The sequence below is a fragment of the Melospiza melodia genome, unplaced genomic scaffold, assembly GCF_035770615.1.
Source record: "Melospiza melodia melodia isolate bMelMel2 unplaced genomic scaffold, bMelMel2.pri scaffold_204, whole genome shotgun sequence".
Taxonomy (NCBI): Eukaryota; Metazoa; Chordata; class Aves; order Passeriformes; family Passerellidae; genus Melospiza; species Melospiza melodia.
The window spans coordinates 69,867-80,730 of record NW_026948542.1 but is presented as its reverse complement, the minus strand read 5'-3'; the positions used below and the strand labels follow the sequence as shown (position 1 = coordinate 80,730).

The window sequence follows — 10,864 nt, the reverse complement described above, 5'->3', positions numbered from 1 at the left end:
CGAAACTTCTTCTGGGAATATTCCCTAAGTCTCTAGCCGAGGGCGAATAAACCAAAGCCCCTTTCAGCTGGATGCACGGCTGCCAGAAGCTTCTCCAAGGCACTGCAGGTCTGTCTTCGGCTGCAGAGTCGCTTTGCCCGCCTCAGGGACGCCAAATATTGGAGAAAAAGTGGCTCCCAATATTACCAGTTAGATTGTGCCTGGGCCAGTCTGACCCTCGCTGCTGGGCCAAAGGCAGCAACTGCGGTGTGTCACTGCAGAGATACCTTAGCTTGCTGGTGGTTGCAGCTGGGCACCGAACAAGTCCAGGCTTGTAAGGGACCCCGTTACCTCAGGAGGATAGCTTCAGGCGATGGTGAAGAGAAAAAGGAGAGGATTCTGCTGGAGGGTTTCATGTCCAGAGGTTTATTCCATGGTTACAGAGGTCTGAACGTGAGGACCTGCTCCAACAGAACCAAGACCGCATGGTCTGATCACCTTTTTAAGCTCAGGGACAGGGGGAGGGGGAGGTACAGGTGAGCCACCAACCAGGTGAGAGGGGCAGGGTCTCAGGGGAAGATGACACCCAGACAGGCCAATGACCTCTGGGCATAGGGGCATCCTTTAAACTTGACCAACCACACGACGCCTTGCTGGAACGTTAGGTCTGAGTGACAGGACTCACTCAGCATGGGGGTAAGGGGGAAGGGAGAGAGACATAGGCACACCGGGAAAGTGACCTGGAAGGCCAAAATGGGACATTACAGCACACCACAACAGAGGGGTTTATGGGGCGCTCCCGGCGCTGTCTCATGGAAGGACTGCGGGAGCTTCCCACAGGGTCGGGGGCACCACCTGGATCCGCGCTTGGGTACGTGGAGCATCGCTTAAAGGAGGCGCCGAGGGACGAATCTTTGTGCCGGGGAGCAGCAGCCGAACAGGTGAGCCCGTGTGGGTTCGGAGCGGGGAATTTTCTCCTTCCCCTTTGCAATTTCATCTTGCCAGTCCCTCCCCGGTTCCCCAGGAACACAAATGGAGCTTATGAAGACAAAAGGGATTAAGGAGAAGGAAGCAGCTCCTCTTCTTTTATTGTCTGCGTTTGACCTGAGGGGATCCCTCTTGACTTGTGGTTTTAAGGGTGTTGATTGCAGGAAAAGCTGCCTTTTCCAGGCTGTTAGGGGTATCCAGGGGGTTCTATTCTAAGGGGAATGGGAAAAGTATTCTTGTGGTATTATGGGTTTGATTTGAAGGCAGCCACCCCATTTGCACCACCCTCGGGTTTAAATGGCGGGGGCAGCCCTGGTGTCCCTCCTTTTCAAGGGTTTGAATGGAGGTCGAAATCGCCCTTTCCCATCAGTCGAAGGCTTTCATTTGGGGAGCGCCCCTACTTTTCTGCTCTCCTAGGAGGTGAAATTGGAGGGGAGAACACATTTCTTTGCCCTTGTTGAAGTGAGGTGCGCCCCGTCTGCGGTTTCGGGGTTGGCTTGCGGGAAGCCGCAGCTCCGGCAGCGTTTGCAGGGCTGCAATGGGGCTGTACCGCTGCATTGGAGGGCGCTGCCCGTGCCCGCGGCCCGGCCCGGAACGTTCCCACTCGGGAGCGCTGCTGGCACGGCCCGGACAGCTGCCGGGGCGCACGGGGGATTCGGCGCGGCCGGGCCGGCCGAGGGCGGCAGTGGCGGAGCCGCGCCGGTGCGAGCCGTGCGGAGCCGAGTGGAGCCGGGCCGGGCCGGCCAAGGGCGGCAGAGGCGGCGCGGGCGCTGCCGCGCCGGCCCGGGCGGTGCCGGCCGCTCCGTCCACTCCGGGCGCGGGGCTCGGGCGCCGCCGGTAGCCCCGGGCCCGGTGCCGGCCCCGCCGGGCAGGGGCAGCGGGCGGGGCTCCCCGGGGCGGCGCCGGCCCCGCGTGCCGGAGCAGCCGCCACAGGAGCCGCTTTCCTGCCGGGAGCCGCGCTCCGTCCGGGGCCGGCAGCGAGCGCGGGGTTCGGCCGCTCTAAGTTCGGCGGTGCCGTGGCTCGGAGGCGCTTTGGAGGCGTTGATGGCATCGCTGGGTTCGGTTTGCAGCGGGTGTCCGCTAAGGGATACGGTGTTCTTCCTGAGCGGGCACGGTTCTCGGTGCCGGTAGGGATGATAATGGTTTGTTTCGGATTGAGTTTTGTAGTCGGATATATATTTTTTTGCCGGGGTATTATGTTTAGAAGGGCGCGCAATGTTTTTTACGGGTCGTAGCGCGAAGCAGCGGTTCGCATTTTAATTCTGTTGCGGTGGCTTTTATTAGCGTGAGTGTATAGTGTTTGTTTTGGGCGGCTTGGGGTAGCGTCGTGTCGTTCATAGCAGCGGGTTTTTAATCTCGATAATTGCATGTGTGTTTATCGTCTTCCAGGGCTTTTATTTGTTTGGTTTGTTTGATTGTAGTGTATGTTTTATGGTTACGGGTAATTTGGGGGACATTGTTTATGGTTACGTTTGTCTTTAGTCTTTGTGTTTGTTTCTAGGTGGTATTTTTATTTTGATAGCTTGAGGCACTATGGGTTTATTCAGTTGGGAATAAGTTTTTTGTTGCAGATTTCAGTTTATCTGTGTTTTTTGGTATTATTCTTGTTGTTGCTTTCTTTATTTTCTTTTTTTTTTTGTTGTTGTTGTTGTCTTTTAATGTATTTGCGTATTGTTTATCATGGTTTATTTTGGGAACGTGGGTTTTTATATGGTGGGTTTTTAAAGTATTTATTTATTTGAGTAGTCAATTTCTTAGTTTTTAGTGGTTGAGATGTTTTTCCATTTTGTTAATTAGTTCAGGTTTTAAAGTTATTTTTACAGAGGATTGTTTATTCTTTGAGTTAGTGTAGAGGTAGAATTTTGTTGTTTTTTATCTTTTTTAGTAACGTCGTTCAGGGTGAGTGGCACTGTCTTGAGTTTAGTAGATGGGATTGACTTTTTTTTAGTACTTTTTGTAATTTGCTGTGTGTGTTTCTATAGGATTTTCTTTTATTTTGGTTCCATTTTTCTGTCGTGATGAGAATTGTTATTGAAAAGAGTGTTCTTTGTTTTTTTGCTGACACTTGTTTGGCTGTTGGAGGTATCTTGATGTTTTTGGAAGATATTGGTGGGAATTTGATGCTGTTTGTTCTGTCATTTCATTTAGGAATTGGATTTTAAATATGCAATTATGACTCTAACTATATTGAAACAAAAGAAATAGATGTGTAGCAATGGGAATGGGCCAATTTTATTTTTATATATTCGGTCAATTTTTAAAATTTAACATGTAACATGAGTCATTATATGTTACAATAAGTTATTCTAATTTTAATAGAGTATTGTGTATGTTTATAGATATATGAATAGAGAATATAAATGTAAATACAACCCAAACAAAAATACAAATATATAAATGTATTGCAACTATATGCAGATATATAAAAAATTAATAATAAATTGTAAATGTAAAATAACATAAATTGATACAATATATAGTACAAGTAATACTGTGTATATTTTTTTAAAATAATATAGGAAATGGATATAAAATAGATATAAATATGGATGTGATCTATCTATCTATATATATCTATCATTTGTTGTATATTATGATAAATATAAATATAAAAAAAAAAAAATAGGTAGTTTAAAATAATGGATGGTTTTGTTTTTTCTTTGCCCAAGCAGGGGTTTTAGTGTAAAAATTACAAATACAAATAATATAAAGGTAGAAATATAAGTATAGAAATATATCATAAACACATTAAAGATTTATATAAAAATTAGAAATATAAGGAAAAATAAGTTGTAGCAGTAGATATGGTAAATAATAAAAAAAAAATTCCCGTATATTTTTGAATAAGGTGCATATTAAATATAGTTATTAATATAATGCATCAATATAAACTATAAATATATGTAAAATATAACTATCTATAAGAAGGAATAAAAGCTCTGTGTCACGTGCAGCAGTAGAAAATTTCAGGCTCCCAGGGAATAAATAGTTTTCTTTAAATCATTTTCGTTTTGCAGATTTTTTTTTTTTACTCTCGGGTAGCCTGAAAGTTTCTACTGCTGCTTTTTTATTCTAAAGGTGGAAAGGTAAACCAAGATTAGAAATACAAGAAAGGGGAAAGGAAAGGGAAGGGAAAGGGAAAAGGAAAAGGAAAAGGGAAGGGAAGTGGTGAAAAACAGAGTGAAAAAAGTAAAAAGAGTTGGAGGGAAAAAGAGAGGGCATCCGGGAAGAGCGGTGCTGCCTCAGGTCCTTCCCCGCCGTGGGGCGAAGGAGCCGTTTGATGCCCGGGAGGGAGTGCAGGTCCCGGTGGCTCCCGGGGGACGGAGCGGTGGCTGTCAGCCCGAGACTCCAACTCCCGGCAGGCCGTGCTGCCGGCGCGGCGTGTGACGCAACGGCTATCGCGGCACATGAGTGGCTGTCAGCCCGAGACTCCAACTCCCGGCAGGCCCTGCTGCTGGCGCGGCGTGTGACGCAACGGGCGACGCGGCCCGGCATTTTTCTCTAAATCGGCAGTAAATACAGCTGAGTAAAATTAGCTTGGTTTTCTTCCTTCTTTTGTAACGGAACTGTTTTTATTAAAAATCCTATTTGAATATGTGGAAAAAGTGGGGATGTCCTGTAATATATCGTCGCTTTTCTTGTTTACAGGGTGCTCAGAAAACATGCGTCCCTTAGAGTCCCACGGAAAGGTTCTCAGTGCGATCTCTATCAAGGTATGTATTTACAAATAAGTGATCCCTTTAGATATTTGCCTGTGTACCTTTTCCTGTAATTCAGAGCTTGCGTTCTGTGGGTTTTATGATAAACCTGTAAAACATGTAAAAATGGTTTTGCAAGTCTTAAACCTTGAAGGTAGCAATAAGTGGATTTAGAGCCTGTTCTTGACCAGACAAAGGGAAAAAGTGTGACTTTGATGCTGAACTTGTCATTTTTCATTTGACTTGTCTTGAATGATTTAGGAATAGAGAGAACTAGAAAAAGAGAGAAATAGAATTGATTATTGAGCACTCCTCAACTGCTCACCATGGTTCAGTGTAGAGCCAAAGGGAAGGGTGATGGAACAGAGCTCTGTGCTTTGCAAGGAAATAAATTTAAACCTGACCTCCTCACAGAGTCTCACTAACTTCTTTTGTTTTAAAATACAAAATACGATTAGGAAGTATTGGAAGTTAGTGTTTTCGGAAAGAAACGGCAGTTCCACAGAACATTCCATTTCACAGAGGCTCTGGGAACGATTCATGTTGTAAGTGCTGTCACTGCAATCAGTTGGTGGTTCAGCCTTGAAACGTGCACTTGGCCTTCTATAAAGCACTGTTTTGTTTGCCTTTCAGTGCTATGAGTCTTGATAAATTGGAGAAGAGCCCAAGAGAAATTTTTCATCCCTTGATATAAAAGGTAGGAAGTGACTTTTTTTGGTTTGGTTCTTTTTCTTTATTATTTTCTGGAAATAAAAGTAATTAAGTATAGGTACTACTGGTTTGTTTCTTCCAGTAGCAGGTGATAACAATAGCAGTAGTACTAGTAAAAATAACAATAGAAATAATAATAACAGTAATGTAATACTACGTAAACTGTCTTTATCCATTGAACTGGCCATTTCAAATCAAAACTTCTAAACACAAATCAAACCATCATCCTTGTAGAATCTTTCACAGCAGCGGGCTAAAGATCCTGGTTTTGTTGACAGGATTTATTGGTTCTGGAAGAACAAGAGGGAAGTACAAGCCTAACTACTTCTAGCTCACAGGCCCGTCCAGTGAACCCAGGTTTGTGTTTTGGTGGGCTTGTGATGACTTTGAAATCAATTGCTCATTCCAGTAAAAAAAATTCATGTTTTTTTGAACGTGACAGCAGAAATAACTTTAGGCACCAACTGAATAATAATAGATCACCAGTTTAAGTTAAAAATTCATGCTATACTATCAAAATTTAAAGGTAAATTATTATGTATTAGGTGATGGTATAAAGTGTATGTTCTAATGTGTAATGCAAAGATACATACGTACCTGAAAGTGCTTAGAGGAAACAAATTTTTATGTCTGCTGTTTGATTTTTTACCATACGATATTTGGCTTTATTTCCCAGGGATCGGTGAATTTTAACTTTGGAGTCCACTATGCTAAGGATGCTCAGCTTACAGGTGATGAAATGTTCAGTAATGGTGAGTTTTTCACCTTCTCTTTAATTGCTATGCTGATCTGAATAAGAAAAAAAAACAAAAGCAAGAGAAAAAAAAGGATGGTTTATTATTTTTTACGCTGTTATGTTTGTTTCCTCAGTATTTGCTGCAGCTCTGCTTACCCAAGCTTTGGGTTCCTTCTGTCCCACTGGGAGTTGCCCAGTTTGGTTGCATCTGGTGAAATTCACCCTGAGACCTTACAGAACTAGCTCCAACTACATGAGAGCCATTTGCAGTTCTCTCCAGACACCTGGAGAATGGGTGACGTTTCTGAGGATCCGGCGAGCGTGCTTCTATCAAAACTCAGTCTGTGAAATTTCTGGGGAAAACCCTTCTGTGTCCTGAAGGGTTCAAACTCTGGTGAGGATCCCGTTATCAGGTGCTCACCTGGATGGTTCCAGCTGCCAAAGGTAACACTTGTACTCTTGCCCTGTAGTTTACATCTATTGTATTTTTGTTATTTTGCAAGATTTTTTGTCTTTGCAAAATACTGTGCATTTCACTCTTTGGAACCTCTCAGATGGTTCTTTGGTGCAGCACCACCCCATGGGACACTTGGCTGCTGTCCTGAAGGGGTTGGTGGCTGGAATTGTGAATCCTGGAGAGTTTATGAGTCTTCTGTCCCCAGGGAGGTATCATGCTTTGTTTACTCTTGTTCTGTTGGTTAGGCGCTGCTTCTCGTTGCAAGTACGAATTTCAAACTGCCCTGTTCTTTTTTTAACTGTTTTCCTGGTTCTCTCCGCCCGGCAGGGAAAGACTCTCGTATCCTTGTCGTCGGGCTCGGTGCTGTCCAAGAAGATACGGGGACTAAAAAAATCATAAGAAGCAAAATATGACTGCAGGGAAAAGAAGCTGGAGAGAACAGAAGGTGATGTTGTTATCCTTACCCTGTATTAGAAACATCCGCTGTGCTTTGATGCTGGCAGCTGCCAGGGGCTTGTTAGCTCTTTGTAGGCAGGTGTAGGTGTTCACTTGTAGGTTTTATCTCTGGACAAGTCAATTCAAACTTTGCTAAGCTGATATTTGCAGATTACTCTCTAGCACAGTCCAGCATGACATTTTTGAATGTTGTAAAAATACCATGTTACTTGGAAATTGCTAATGAAGAGAAGCTTTAGGGGAAAATAAGATTTCAGGGTTGGAAGATGTGAGAAGAATTTTGTGGGGACGTTAGACTGAAGTAAAGCACACTTGAAGCTGGACTGGCACGCTGGCAGGTCCCCTATTAAACAGTAGTGCTGAGATTAGCCTGGGGGTTGCCCATTGTTTCTGTAGAAATCAATGTTTCCTGGTCTTCAGAGGTAAGCTGCTTTGAAAAGCTGGAAGGTGCAGCACGCTGACAATCCCCGTGCTTTGGAATAAAAGTAGATTTCAGAAGGGTCCTAAGCTTTTGTCTTTTCCTAGAAGTCGATGTAATCCTGTCGAGGAGTTTTTAATTCTCTGTTGCCATGTCATCCATCAGAGCCCTGTTGTACTAATCTTATACAAGTACAAAACAAAAAATCAGACCCTGTCCCAAGCACTTAGAGGCCAGAACACGATTTCCTCAGGCTGCCATTTGTGTGCCATCGGTACTCACCACGAATTGAGCCCTCTGGCTCTGACAGAGCCCCTGGATGCTGACGGAAGGGGGCTGGTCACAGACCCTGGAGGTGCCTGTCCCCCAGGGTGGGAGAGGACGAGGCAGTGTGGCCTGCAGGGAGGGTGTCGTCCCCAGAGAGCAGCCGGCGACTCCATGCCTGCCCGGGGCTGCGGGTGCACCCTCGGGGTGGACGCCTGCCCTCAGGTTTCCCTCTGGGCACCCGGGGAGGGAACCAGGTCCATCCGTGTGGCAGCTGCAGGGCCTGCAGGCTCTGGGCCCTGGAGCCGAGTGAGCCTGAGCTGCTGCATGCTTGCTGTGAGCTTTGGGGTGAGCGTGCATCACTGCAGGCCTGGGATGGATTGAAATGCGCTGAGGAAAGCGGAGGGAGGGAGGGAGGGAGAGAGGGAGGGAGGGAGGGAAATGCTCTGTTAACATGTGCCAATTCTTCTGTCAGACTCATCACGGCGGGACAGCGTGAGGACTGAAAGTGTAAGAAGATGTGGAGGGAAAGAGAGAATCTGACAGGAGCAGCGAACGCACGAGTGCACGAATTTTGCTTTTTGCTTGGATGTAAACTCAGGAGTTGAGAGGAATTTGGGAGTGAGAAGGGACATTTCAGAAGGAGAAGAAGAAAAAGAAGTTGTTGCTACAGTCCTGGCAAAATCTTTTGTTCTAGCTAATAAAAGAAGTTAGTTTAAAAAACAAAAAGGAAAAAATGTAGTGTTTTTTTTTTTCCTTCACTATGATATTCATTGGTGGTATATGGTGTGTTGTTTTATTTCTTGGTATTATTAACTCTGTGTAAATTGTTTTTTGAGTGAAGCTGACTTTCTGGATGGGTTGGTTTGTATTTGAGGCAGGATTAATTTCAGTAGGGTTCTTTCATAGATTTCTGATGGGTATTACTGGGATTTTGGTTTTGTTTACTGTATGTATAAACCTAGAGCTTTGGTAGGGCCAGCTGGGCTGCTGGAGTTTTGGGTGTGAATTTATTAGATGGCTTTTGTTAGATGCAGTTTTTAATTTTTGAAATGTTTTTCAATGTAGTGGTTTTAAGGTGGTTTTTAAGAATTCATTGTATTGCTTTATCTTGTTTGTAGTTGGTGTATGATAAGGGATGTGGTGTGAGTTCTTGAACATTATGGTTTTGGTGTTCCTAAGTTCTGATTTCTTTGTGGTTCAATATTTTTTTTTATTTTTATTTTTTGGGACAGGGGCATTTATATGGTGGGTTTTTATAGGCAATATGTTTTTTAATTTAGGTAGTGATATTTTTTAATATTTTAATAGTTTAGGTTTTTTATTTTCATGGTTTTAATTATTTTTTTTAATTTTTTGAAATAACTTTTATAGATTACATGTTATTATTTGTGCATTAACATAAAGGTAGAGCTTTGGGGACTTTTTTTAGTAATGTTTAGGGTCAGTTGTGCAGTTTTGAGTCTAGTGCGTTGGTTTGATTTAATTTTTAATGGGTGTTTGTTTTTATTAGCAGTTGTGTCATTTTCAAGGTGTGTTTGAGTTTTTTGGGGTTTTTGAGATACTGGTTTAGGAGGAAGTTTATGATGAGAATGTGCGGAGGTTTTGGGCTACTTTATAGTGAGATTTAAAATTTATTTACAGTTAGGTTTATTTGAGTTTTTATTAGGGTTCAGTGACGTTGTGGGATGTTTGTTCTGTTAGTAATAGAAATAGGTTTTGTTTTGCTGTGCTGCGATGGGATGGGCGTGTGCTGCGTGCCGGTGCTGACAAAGGTACAGTATTGTTGTGGCTCTGGTGCGTCGGGTTAATGAACTGACATGGTTTAATATAGAGATGAAAATAGAAATAAATATACATTTAAAAATAAATATAACATTAGAGTGGTAAACATAAATATAGATAACAGATACATACATAAAACTATAATATATGGTATATAATTGTAACATGTTATCATATAGATAAATGATAGTCTATTTTATATATATATACACAAAGATATATAAATATAGATTGTAAATATAAAAATATTTAAATAGAGTTAAAGTAAATTGGGGGGTTTTATTCGGGTATAGGCTGGGGTTTTTAAATGATAGCAATAAAATATAAATTCAGATATACAAATATATATAGAAATACAAATATCTATACATATTTAATTTAAACAAATATAAGTAAGAAAATATGTATAATACAGAAAATATATTTCTATGATTATATTAGAAGGTATTCCCTCTAATATAGATAAAATCTATGCATAAAATAAATAAAAATATCCATATAAATATCATTATAATTTTGAAAAATAAATTTACTTCGTAAATTTTAAATCTGGTTCAAATAAAGGGGTGTCCTTGGTTTTTATTTGGTTAGAGGCAGGAGTTTTATTTTAAATAATATAAGCAATATAGAAATGTGGATCTTAAGATAGAAATATATAATAAATATATAAAGAGAAATTGCTAAACTATGAATATAAATTTAAATATAAATATATGTAAGTAATATGAGGAGTTGTGGCATGGAATATAAATAACATTAAATGGCAATATAAATTATAAATGGGAATATAAATATAAAAATATGTAAATATCGTTTAAAAGAAATGGAATGTTTTGGCTTTTATTTAAGTAGAGGCAGGGTTTTTATTTTGAATATTATAAGTGTTCCAGAAGTAAAAATCTTGACGCAGAAATATTTAATCCATATAAAAATATGAATAAAAAAATATAAAAAATATAAATACCTACTCGCATCGGATGTAATATAGAATATAAATTTATTTATAAATTGACATTGGTAAAGATAAATATATAAGTAAGCAATATACATTAATATACATTATAAATACAAATATGAATATAACAATTGAACATTAGGATAAAATCTATTTAAATATTTTTTAAAAGAAAGGGTTCGGTTTTTTTTATTGTTGTGTTAGAGGCAGGGTTTTTATTTTAAATAGTATGAATGTAGATATTGTTATATATTTCTAAATATTGAGATATACAATCAAGATATAAATATATATATAAACACAAAATATAAATAAATACAAATAATAGGAAGTGATGTAATGAAGAATACAAATAACAGTATACATAAGTATACATTTTAAATGTAAATGTGAATATGAACCTGAAAAATAGAATTTT

The 10,864-nt window shown here is 40.8% G+C and overlaps 1 long non-coding RNA gene across 6 annotated transcripts; it reads left to right on the top strand.

Moving 5' to 3' along the window:
• Window positions 1-832: 832 nt before the first annotated feature.
• LOC134433564 (uncharacterized) lies at window positions 833-9,690 on the top strand. Of its 6 annotated transcripts, none has more exons than XR_010031634.1 (7): window positions 833-920; window positions 4,615-4,679; window positions 5,298-5,361; window positions 5,654-5,732; window positions 6,052-6,127; window positions 6,246-7,013; window positions 8,182-9,690. It is a non-coding gene; the product is annotated as an uncharacterized LOC134433564 (long non-coding RNA). The 6 variants fall into 6 exon arrangements; XR_010031633.1 differs by lacking the exon at window positions 833-920 and adding an exon at window positions 1,970-2,093; XR_010031632.1 differs by lacking the exon at window positions 833-920 and having other exon boundaries at window positions 3,973-4,679; window positions 6,246-6,555; window positions 6,896-7,013; window positions 8,182-9,685.
• The last annotated feature ends 1,174 nt before the right edge of the window (window positions 9,691-10,864 follow it).